This window comes from Parus major, chromosome 11 (assembly GCF_001522545.3).
Source record: "Parus major isolate Abel chromosome 11, Parus_major1.1, whole genome shotgun sequence".
Taxonomy (NCBI): domain Eukaryota; kingdom Metazoa; phylum Chordata; class Aves; order Passeriformes; family Paridae; genus Parus; species Parus major.
This window is the reverse complement of record NC_031780.1, coordinates 11783954-11796702: the sequence shown is the minus strand read 5'-3', so window position 1 is coordinate 11796702 and position 12749 is coordinate 11783954. Positions and strand designations below refer to the sequence as shown.

Below are 12749 nucleotides of genomic sequence, written 5' to 3'. Positions count from 1 at the left end.
GGTGAGCAGATCCATCAGGAGCACAGGTGAGCATGTGCCTGGAGCACTGCTCCCTGTGATCCCAACAGGGCTGAAGGGAGGCACGATCTGCTCGGTGTCTCCATTTTTTGTGTGCAGAAGGACAAACTGGTGTGCACCACCAAGCCCCTGGTGTGAGCCATGGGCTGGGAGCTGTGCTGGGATACCAGCCCATGGCTCCCAGCAGTGCTCCCAGCAGCCCTGCTCTGCACAGACAGACTGACAGACACTCATGGGGCTGGCCAGGGCTGCCACTCTGGGCCCTGCAAAACACAACAGCTCTAACAGCAAGTTATCTGTTCTCACTCTGATTCTCCTCCTCCCTTTCTCCTTCTCTGTCCAGTGAACTCCAAAATAACAACAAAGAGTAACATCAATACGAGCTCCATCCAAATGAATGGATATGGAACAGACATGCATCTGTTCAGTGATTCTGAGGTGAGCTGACTCCTTTCTGTGGCACCACTTCACCTTGCCTTGTTACAACCTGGTTTATTTTTGTGGTTTTTTTGTTGAAATCTGACATTGAGTAACAGATTATTTTTATTATGTCTATTTGAGCTACACCTACTATTGAAATACTCACATCACTTGCAAACTGTAAACAACCTTGTTGCACATTATGTAATCCCTGTGGATTGAACTCTTGAAGGATAAAGATACAGAATGGCTTGAATAATAGTTTTTGTTCTGTCCTCTGACAGATGAATATGAAGAATCACGTATTTTGGCCAAAACAACTAATTCCAGGTGAATTTATGTTCTTGATGGGAGATCTGCCATGACAAACAAGAAGGGTTTGATACATTCTAGGCAAAAGTGGAATATCTTAAATTAAAAGTTGCAGGAGGATTGAGTGTTCCTACTAACCCTTCTATTAAATCTTCATAACAGTATGATAAGCTAGGATTTGTTGTCTTCTACTTTATTAAAAAAAGGGCAACCTCTAGGATAAAATAATATTGAGAAATAAAATTTACCTTGGATTAGTTTCATGTAAACATAAAAACCCCAACTTCTCAGAACTCATGTGAAAAACATAATGTAGTTAATATTAAATACAAAGATTATGCAACCTATTACTTTTACAGTTTGTGCTCCTGTGTCCTTGATTTTGTCCCTGTTTTGCTTATGATTAATGAATGACTCACCCTCAGTACCCTCTCATTTATTTCATACCTCATTATGAATTTAAAATGGTCAATTTGTTATTTAAAAACAGCAAAATAAGCATGGAAGTTAAACAGTGTTCAAAAGTGCAAATGACACTTTTATAAATAAATTGCTATTCTATCACATGTTAATGGTTTATATTTTTAACTGCTTTTGATATAATTTTGAAGAGTGTACTTAACTTATTCCCATAGAATACCAGGTGGAGTTTCTCCATGTGATTTATTTGAACATCATGAGTGTCAGTACACTCTGTACAGTCACTCATACACAGATCCTACAATGACACCTGGTGTATTTTACAGTTTTCTATTTTGGCTTCTCAAGATCCTGTGCTATAATTCCCCCATGGCTTCTCATTTGTTTTGTTTGGAATTATTTTACCAGGGTATGATAGTTTATAATGTTTTGAGATTATACTGTCAGCATTCACAAAATAAAGGCTAGAAAATGAACTTTTGTGTATATTAAGTAAGTTCACAGTTGTTAAAGCAAAACCCACCAACTTATTTATACTGAAAACAAAGTTTCATACCAATAGTTCACAGTATTACTTTTTTGTTGTTATATCCTTTTCCAGTTTTGATAATTACTTTCATCAACAGAATTTGGTAGTTTCAAATCCTTTCTTAAACAGAAAAAAATTGGTTTGGGTGACATCTATAGTAAATACCATTCTGGGGAGCACTTAGAGGCATAAACAAAAAAGTCTATCTTTGCTTACTGAAGCCAATTGTGGCACTGCACATAGTTCAGTGTGGGATATTCCAGTCCCTTCAGAAGCCTGTGCTGTCTTTTCTTTCCTCATCACATTGGCAATCTTGTCCACACCAATGAGAGAAGCTCAAAGTTCTGCAACCAAGACTTCACTGAGTAAAGGCATTGCCCTTAAAGCCCCGGGGGCAGCTTCTCCTGCAGAAGATAATCTGTCTCTATGCCTTACCTTTTTCACTTTCTGGCTCATGATGTGCAAGCAGAAACACCTGCACCTCCTATTTTTGCTCTGTTTTATTTCCAGCTGAATTATGGCTGTGAGGTTTATTCAGGGTGGATAAACCAGCCTCATGCTGAGGCTTCATTCAACAGAGAGTAGAATCCAGAATCCATGGATGTTATAAACAGAGAGGTAGAAATCAAGCTCAACCTATTCTTCACTCTGTACAACATGCATTGCTACTTGTGGTGCCAAATTCAGTAGCTTAAATATTGTGTCATCATAAAAATAGTATAACTGAGCATGGTTATTAACTGCAGGCTGACCTTCAGCTTTGGCTTTGCTTAATATTGCAGATTTATGTTTTTCCCACAGCTCATTCAGAACACTTTGTAGAGTGGTTTATTAAAGGATAACTAAACATTGTCCTTGGTGTTCATACATTTTTGGAACAATTCCAAATTTGCGATCTTTTCCTTGAATTTTTTCAACACATACCAGCCTTTATTCTTCCTTCAATTTCAGTCAAAACTCTACAGAGATCATTGTTTCAAACCAATCCTACCTATGATACACTTTGAGATTACTGAACAGGTTGTCCTTCAAATTAACAAACTCAAATACCCCTCCCAATACCCTCTTATTCTGTCAAGCTCTGTGTTAGTTTTCAGTGGCAATTAAAAAGATAACATCTTTACAAATGGCAAGTGCTAAGAGGTAATAATAAAAGGTAAATTTGACATCAGTCATGAAGTATGTGCAAAAAAAAGACCAAAAGTTAAACTGTCCCCATGAAAACTTCATGAAACTATAATAGAAGTGGAGTTTGTGATGGATATTGTAGAAACCAGAAAAAAACTGCACAAAGCAGGTAGAATTTATTACTACATTGTTTGAGTATTATCCTCAGTATAGAAAGATCAAAATCAAAACATAATGTAGAGGAAATGAAGGTATGTAGTGAGGGGTTTACCTCTAAGGTTTTAGTCTCTAGTAAGTGGCTTTCTGCTTAAGCAATAAAAGCATTTGGTCTCCTTGCCTAACTGGAATGAAATTCTGCCCTTCAAGGCAAATGCTTAGAGATAACTAAAGCCAGTCTGAAACTTAACAAGTGTTTTGTTACTTGAAGTGTTCTATTTTAAAACACAATTTATACTTTTTTATTCTAAAAATACAAAGACATATCTCCAGGAACTATTCAGTCTTCATTCTGCATCGAAAGGATCCATTACTCTGTTATGCACACCTTTCATTTACATTGCTGACCACTATTTATTGAGTTACCAGGCACCCAGGGCAGAATGTGCATCCCACAGACTCAGAGCATATAGCAGTGAAAATATCACTATCATAAACATCAAAACTGCAAACTGCACAAAATGATAGAAGACCAGATTCTGCCTTAAAGCTCTGTGAGGGAAATTCATCATCAGTGTGACTTCACGTCCATGCTCCAAATCTGAATGTGAAAATTACACCTTTGGCACTCTCAGCTAACAAACACCTGCAGAACTGTGGGAGTTTAACCTCCTGTTCAGATGATTGGATTCACTTTCACTGCTTTTTGAAGCCTGACTTACAACAGGTGAGGATGCAGAGTAAAAAAAGGTGTTGGGGGAAGGCAGAGCACTTGCTTGTTTAGCACATTTTATGGATGGGTCAGGGATACAGGACACGGATGGTAAATGTGGTAACTGGCAGCAAAGAACTCTGAGCTGGAGCAAATGTGAAGGTAAAACAGAGTCGAAATGGTGAACCATCTGCTTTCTAATGAAAACATCTCCTCTTGTCAGCAGCATCCAGAAAAAATGATTTCTTAGTTGGAGTGTATAACTGAGGGAAGTAGCTTTTTTGCTATATGAGGTAATACACTCAAATGATGTATGACTTAGAAAATAGTGTGGGTTAATGATCTTCAGCTGGATCAGGGAGTAAAACAAAGTAATTTCATAATACAGAACATGATGGATTAAATCATGTTAATACTGGGTATATACATTAAAGAAAATGATCTTTCTGGCATACTAAATGGCAAAATAAAAAGCACTTTTAGTAAGCTATATGATTAATTAGTCTGCCCTTTTATTTATGTACCATGATAAAGTAAAATGTACTTCTTCTGGTTACCTCCCAGGCAATTATTCTAAAAGTTATATTGAATACACCAGCTTCATTGTATTGCATCAGTCCATCAGGAACTGCAAGTAGGTCCCTGTCTTTGTTTTAAGTCAGGGGTTTTCTTTTTTCCTCTCCCTCTCTTATCCTCCTTTACTAGAGTTATTGGGGTTTTGTATGTTTTTTAACTCATTCAAATGTGAGCCTGAACATGAAATGATCATATATTGCAACAATATAAACATTGATTTGTCTTAGAACTATTCCTTACAGAGAATGCAAAAAATTTGTGTGCTTTAAAAGCTACAGCTCACATGTAATTCAAGCAAATATTTAAATATGGGAATGCAAATGCTTCAGAGTTCATTCAGATTCTGAGCTGTTTCATTTCCTGCCTCTACAATTTAATTGTGTATCTTGCAAATTTCTACCACAGCTTCAATCACATGAAGAACCTTTTAGAAATAAGATGGGAATGTATTTTCAAAAGAGATTTAAAATTAAACTAAAATCTCAGATTTCAGAAATAATGTTAGACGAAGGAATATTATTTTTGAGAACTATGTGTCCTCCAGTGTTGTTGTACATACTTGGTAGAAATTATACCACTGACAAAATACACAGAAGCTTCCTCTAGTACCAAATTTATGTGAAAGGAAGAAAAGGCATTATCAGCACTAAATTCACTTCTTTCTTAAAATATTATGAATGTGTAGAAACCGATAAAATTCAGGAGTTAAAGTGTATTTCAATGATATTTTTTAGAAGAATGTACAGTAAGCTGGGATAGGTTTTGTATTCTAGGGATTCACATAGTCCTTCAAACTGGATTGCCTTAGACAGATGTGCTTAACAACACAGAAAATGTGAAAGACCAGACTTGGACATTTTCTAATGTTAAATTCAGAATTCAGGTGGGGAGTGTTTTTAACAGAGAGAAGTGTGTTTTTTTTAAGGGGTCCAGCACTTACACTGACTTATTTTGTTATACTGTTCCTCAGACCTGCACAGAAAAGTAACTCCTGTTTCAAAAACCCTATGCTAAAGAAAATGTCTTTTTAAAAAAAGAACATGCTAAGAACGACTACTTTTTTTTTTTTCCTGGTTGTTTTTTTTTTTTTTTTTTGGTAGTTGCTAGTGCCAGACATTTGTCTGCTACAGGAAGAATTTGGAATTTCTGCATGAAACCCTTGCAAAGTTCTAATTCTGGATTATCTCACACAGAGTCCACCTGCTGATACAGAGACAGTACTTGCTGACTAATCTTTTGTTTGAAACACCACTAATGTTTTCCTCAGACTCTGGGGGTTTTGCCTTCTCTACTGCAACATGAAATCTGTCTTTACTGGGAATTAATTAAATAATGATAGATATAAATCCAATTATTTTTAATATTTGGAAATATTGTGCTTGTGCATTTTGTGCTTATCTGCTCTCAAAGGAGCTGCTCTACCATCAAAATCTACAAAATCACTTTTGTTTTTTAGTGTATTTTAGAGTGCAGTGAGAGAGTTCTTTTCTTCTGTGCCCTGTTACAATCTCTTCACCACTCAAGGTGTCCTGGGCAGTTTTCAGGTCTCTCAGATTTCTATTTAATGTAGAAAAAGGCACATGAATTTTTCTCTTGTCAAATGTATCTTAATTTCATCCTTTTCTATGATCAACACTCACAAAAATTATTCTGCTTTCCTTTTCCAAGTGTTATTCTCTTATTCTAAAGAGGATCATAAAGGCATTAACCAGGAAGATTTTTCCATGCTGCTCAGCAGTACCACATCTGTACTACATTTTAAAGGGGGCAGATTTATGATAAATTTTTGCTTTATTTCACCAATTCATACCCATATAGCCTATAGCTGTTAATAGTTGCTTATATATTTGTAAGCAGCTTTTCAGCCTAGAACCACATAGATAGTGCCTAGAAGTTACAAATAGTTCATAAATAGAAAAAATATTGACACCTATTTACAACCAGTAAATAAGTTTTAATTTTTTTTTTAAGATCTGTGAATTAGTTCCTAGTGAGACTGTTGTGAGAATATAGAAAATAGGTGACATGTATCACAGAGAAAGTGTATTAGCACAGCTTCTTCAAAGTGTTGATCTAAAATATCATTAAATTTTTGTTACATTTCTAATGTTAGTTTGTAGAATATAACACCACCTCAAAGTGTGACTTTAAAATTAGCTTTTGCAAGTGCCTGAGATGAGGGTGAGGGGTTTTAGCAAGCAGCAGGCTTTATACCTAAAATTACATTAATTTATTTGCTGCAACAAAATTAGGTAGATTAGGTGTTGTTCAAACTGATTTGTTACACAAAATGAGTAACCAAAAACCAAAACCCCCAAAACCAAAACCCAAGAAAAGTAAGAGAAGTGTTAGTGCCCTTGTACTCCAATACTGTTGGCAGGACTCGACTAGAAATGCCAGATATGTATAAAGAGTAATTTTGTCTCATTAAATGATAACATTAGTGGTTCCTCTTCGTCTCCTTAATTCATTTCTTGTAGTTTTTCCTGTCACATCCACTTGTTTTATGGCTTACTAACTTGCAAGTTATGGTCGTAATTTATGGTCAAAATTGAGTGGTAGCAAATCACAGAATATTTTCATTGATTACCCTAAATTGTCTAATCTCCTGTATGTTTTTAGGACTTGATTGGGTGGTATTTACTGATTGCCTTCATCTAATTTAAAAATCAATCAATAGCAACAATGAGAGGTGGTGGATAAATCGAGTCTAATGCAGCATAACTGCAGCAAATATCCATCAAAGGCTCATTCTCAATCAAATTTGTGGGAAGTTTTAATACATAAACCAAAATGTCTAAAAGCCTTACTTCTAGAACACATCATTTTTAAATTGTGCTCTGCAATGTGACATCTTATTGCTCTTATGCTGTCTATTTAGGGCAGTTTTCCACTGCTAAAATGAACGTATTTCACTACAATAAAACTGTAGCAAACAAGGAAAAAAAAAGTCATCAGCTTTGGTTTAAAGGCACTTTGTTCCATCTTCCCCAATATCATCTGTATATAATAATGGGAATTAACATAACATCAGCTTTTCATATGAACTGTGTGCATTTTCTCTGAGATAAACATTCTGATAAGTGTCTCAATAGGAAATGTTTTCTACATTGAGAAATCAATCTACTAAAGTTGTTCCTTGCATTGCTCTTTTTTAAAAACATCTTTAGTTCCTGAAGTTTTGGATAGCAAATATGAAGGGGACTGTGTGGAAGGCAATATTCTAATTTCTTGATATTATGAGGGCAAGACACCTCATGTAGAAAACAAGGACAGAGAGTAAATGCAAAATTTCTATGTAGATTCTATGTAGATTCTGTGTAGATTACTGAGGATATTCAGTTTTTATTTCTTGACAACATGGGACATGTGAAGCTACAGACTTGTAAGGTAGGCAATAGGAGGTTCTCCCCTGTGATTCCAGGTGTAATAAATAACCAGTGAAGGAGAGAAACTTGGAGGTTTGCCTATTTTCTCATTCTTTGCAAATATTTGTTTTTTGAGTCAAGGGGTGCTTATTAATAGGTCAACATGTGGAAAAAAACATCCAAAATGGTTCTGAATTCACTCAGATATAAGGTCCTTTTTGGCTTCTAAAGAAAGTACAAGTTATATGGCTGCAAGCCAACACTGCTACAAACCAAACCACAGATATGTAATGGATTGGGAAAACACCACCACTCTGGAAAATAATTATTCTCTTCTAATCAATTTTAAAATATCCTTTGTTGCTAAACACTCCTGAAAAATCTCAGGCCCAAGCAACAGATCACAGCACACATTACAAATATAAAAGACAACCACCAAAGAGAACCCTACCAGCAGTCCAGGGTTTATTAAAATTCTGACATTCTGAGATATCTTCTTGCCAAGGGCCCTCTTACAATGACATCTGTACACTTGTCATTACATTGTGGTTCGCATTACTTACATAAACATGCCACAGGGAAACCATGACTGATATAATTTTTGTAAGATTGAAAGGTAGCCATTGTGATCATTAAAACAAACCTGAGAGAGCCTTCCTGATGATGGAACAGATTCAGTTACTTCTTCCTTCTTTGTGGGTCATTAGTTAAGAGGGGAAGGTGGGGGAGGAGGGAGAGGAGGCACATACTGCAGGTGTTTTATCCTTTGTAAGGAGACTGCACTGAGACAAATGATTCTAGCTGGCATTTTGTACACACCGGAGATTGCTTATCGATCCAGATCAGAATATTCAGGCTGGCCCCAGGGAAAAGGCAGAGTATTTTCTGAGGGAGTTAATAACCTGGCAGCTGAGCTGTCTTGTCCAATTCACTGAACCTAGGGCTCTAATCAGGCCAGAGTTTTTATTTTGAGAAATCTTGCCATATGTGTCTGCTATCTGCCTTCCACTCTATTGGAACAGTGACAGTGATTGAAATGACAGCCTATAGATAGAGCCTAATCAAATTGTTTATTATCAGCCTAAATCAATATGTATAGATTGTAGAAACATCACTGTCATGCCATGAAAAAGTCATACTAATACTACATGCTGCAGGTGTAATTCTAAAATGTATTTTTCCATCCTAAATTATGTCTGAATTTAACAGAGTAAAAGAAATTAGAATGGTGTATGAGACAGTGAAAAATATGCAGGTTTAAACATTTCAGTAACATTAAGGATTAATGTTTAAATGCTACGTTGTTCATTGCTTAAATGTGTTATCATGTTTCTAGTGAAGAACAGAGCTGTGGGAAAGGAAAAATGAAAATTGAAAAGAAAAGTTGTTTTGCCTTTTGTACAGAAAAGGGGAAATCTCACAGAGATCTGTGTAAGCACATACTGCAGGATGAATCAAATTCCAGCACTCCTAAAAAGCAAGTTTTGAGACACCCAGACTATAGGGATGAAAACACAGTAACGTGAATTCCTTTGGTACCACACAAATACTGCTCCCAAGAGCCTACCAAAGAGCTTGGACCGTGAAATCTTATGATTTGATAAGAAGCTGATTTCATAAAGCCCTCTCTTCTGAAGACTGTTGAACACCCTTTTTGCACAGGAAAGATATCAGTGAATCATATGGAAAGAATAAAAAGTATTTAATGGTATGTCATAAAACAGATTCTACAGGCTTAATTATCATCTCAAACAGAATTTTCCAAACACAAAATGCGAGATGAAGAAGGAATATTCCTGAGGGTGTGGCACTGGACAGAAATCTCTCCCATTTGGGAACAGACCAGCAATCTGTTTGGCCAGTGAAGCTCACGTGAGTGTATGAATCTGAAATTCTTCTGCAGTGGAAGTGACTGAAATGGATAATCCTGGCAGGGCTTGTGGCCCAGCAAGAGGCAGCTGTGTAGTTCACAACTTTTGAAGTTGTTCTACTGGCAGAATTTGTACTACCTAACGTGTCCTGAGGAATAATTCATTGCCTTGCTCCTCAAAAAAGAAATTTCAAAACTATTTTAAAGTACTCTGGCAAGGCGAAGATGCTGTGGGCTTAGAGCAAATGGTATGTTTTGCCCTGAAGAATGGTGTGAAATAACTTTCTGGTTATTTAATCTTCGCAATGCAAAGATTCATTCAAGCTCTTGTTTGAGTATCATTTACACTGTGTGATTATTGGGTTGAGTCAAACATGTAACAAGTTTTAGCATTACAGCATACATGTTAATAAAAATAATATTGTGTTGTAGGTTGTACTAATTTAAAGAGTTTTATTTTTCCTTGGATAAACGTACTTTTCTTACTGTGACTGTGTAAAGCTCTCCAAACAGCAATTATCTTTGGCTAGATGAATCTAGGAATTTTCCTATTACATTCAAAATTAGAATTTCTTGATTGCCATTTAAAAAAATAAAGGTTCTTATTCAGCAGAAAATGCTAGCATATAAGTCTAAGTACATGCTTAAGTCCCTCCTGAGTCAGGAAAGAGGTTAAGCAGATGTATATCCTTAAGTTTTAAATTACTTCAGTGGGACTTTGTCTTGTCTTAAATTTTGAATGTACTTGAAGTGTACTAATGGCTAAACATAGAATATGAATACAGGTGGTTCAGTTTGACCCACAGCTGGCACAAAACCAAAATTTAACATTGCTTTTAAAGTGTTTTGACTAAAATCCAGCAAAGTACTTATGTCTACACACAGTGCTGATTTAACTATCTCAGTTTATAGTTACACTGGTGCAGTTTCCTAGCATGGATACAGTTCTGCTGGTATTTGTCTTGGCATAATTTAGCAAGAGAGTTTTACAGAACTGAACGGCTCTGAAAGTGAAGAAGGCTGGGGCAAGGCTGCAAGAGAGAGACCAAACCTGAGTTAGCTGAAAACACAGCACTGAGGGGATGTGAGAAGGGAGAAATTCGTCTGTTGGTAAGGTCATCTTCCAAACCTTCCACAAATGAATGGTGGCACTTCCCAGCACACTTCTGCCAGTGTGGCTGCTCATGTGAGCTCATCCCACAAGTGTAGCTCCTTCCAGAGCTGTGGGTGAAATGCCTGGATTACACCTCCTACACTGTGAGATCCATGGATATGCTCTGAGTGTTGGGTGGAAAGATGGAAACCTGCTTCAGGTTCTCTGTGACATGCAGTGAATTCCCTCTTACAGTCTTCTCATTCTGCTGAGGATACATTATATTTTTATCACTGTTTTGCTTTTTGTTAAAGCTTATTGCAGCCAGACAACTCAAGATAAAATAAAGTACTGTTTTATTTTTTTCCTTTCTGAAGGATCTTCAAAGAAGAGTTTGACCACAGAGACGGGTGATTAAAATGAAGAAATAATGAGCTTTTTGTGTATTATTTACAATGAAGAATAGTGATGTACACTGTCACAATTATCCAGCTTTCCAATACTTGGGTTCTCAGTTATGGATACCAATATTAATGGGAAATATACCTAATAACTCAGTTTTACCTTGGGAAAGGACTGTTTCTAAGATCCTCCTATGAAATTAGTGAAATTCTTATTTATACCCCACTTAGTGCTTTAGATGGGCCATTTCTCTAGATCCATTCATTTTCTTTTTGGTTATTTCTGTTATGGACTGGTTTGCTTTGTCTTTGCACTAAAAAGGATTAAAACTAAGGGCTACTGATACAATTTCTTTGGGTTTATTTGTTTCTTTTTTTCTACCTTGCTTTGTATAGACAGCAGATGTATTAAGAGAAGATGCACAGCATACTAAATTCTAACTGCATTCAGAGGACATATTGCTTCCAAATTAAATAGTTCAAGATGCAAGAATGACAGTATTAAAGTCGCAAGAGCAAACCTTAACCTGTCCCTTTCCTCACAAACATTCCAACTGTAAGAATGTTGTCATCTTTCATGAAATACATCATCTATCAGCATATGGATGTATCCAATGAATGAACATCAGCCCCTAAACACTTGCTCTCTGATTGTATTTGGAACTATAAATAAAAATTTGAAAATAGTCCATTTAGTAATTTCAGTGATCGTTATTACCTTAAGTAAGGCAATAGTAATAACTTATTCCTCTCATTTGATCTACAATAAAATACATTTTATATATAATAATATATATAATATTTATATATATAATATAAACACAATATAACAGTGACGGAATTAAGAATACAAGTTTAGCCTCTAGCAATCCACTTTGAGTTTTCATGGATACCATAAAGAATTTAACTGTTTCCCTTATTCTCATATGAACCATAAAGGCATTGACTCTAAGATTAAGCAGATTTCTACCAACAAATGAAACCCTATTTGTTTCTTTTCAATCTCATTGATGTTACTAAATCCAATACCATCATAACAGTCTGACTTGAACTCAGGCTCAGAAAATTTGCAACCTAAATATCAAAACTAAAAAAACTGCTATCTTAGTAAGATGGGAAAATATGATATGACACAGCCCCATGTCCCACAAAACCTCTACACACTGCACTGCTTCCCTTCAGATGCACAAATAATTGATGCACTGTACAAATCAGGCTTGCAAACGTGGTGTGCCTTCCAAGTTGTACTTCAAACCTTACTATGTTTAATAGTTCTGTACCAAAATGCCAAGTACCTCACAAAAATTCTGGCCAGGTTTATGTACTTAATAAAAACCTAAAAAGTGATTGAAACATAGGAACATGGAAAGGTGTAACATCAGAAAGTTCTAAATTCAAACTACACTTCAGGAGCATAAGAGGGATTAATGAGGAGCGGTGATGGTGAACTTTTAGAAGAAAGAGTTTATGTGAAATTCATTTCAGCAGTGTTTGTCGTGCTGTGAGGCTTAATTGTAATTTAGTTGTCTTCATCAACTGGGAGAACTTTTGCTATGCTGTTTGCAGAGAGGGCTGGCAGCCATTCTGAAAATCCTGCATTCCCACTCTGGGAGGAGTTACCAAAGATTACCTGAGATTCAGCTAATGCTGCTCTGCTTAAAGACCAGATAAGCGTTTGTGACCATGCTGACCTTAGCACAGAGGGGTAGGAGTGTTCATTAGTGCTAAAATAGGGGGAGGGAGGGA

At 36.2% G+C, this 12749-nt stretch overlaps 2 long non-coding RNA genes across 3 annotated transcripts in view; one reads left to right on the top strand and one right to left on the bottom strand.

Moving 5' to 3' along the window:
* LOC117244973 overlaps nt 1-914 on the top strand; it is a 4405-nt gene extending 3491 nt beyond the window's left edge. Inside the window, exon 2 of the long non-coding RNA XR_004499014.1 lies at nt 27-914. This is a non-coding gene — a long non-coding RNA (uncharacterized LOC117244973). The remainder of the gene's footprint in view (nt 1-26) is intronic.
* LOC107209952 overlaps nt 1-12749 on the bottom strand; it is a 180351-nt gene that overhangs the window by 67153 nt on the left and 100449 nt on the right. The gene's annotated exons all lie outside the window — the stretch shown is intronic.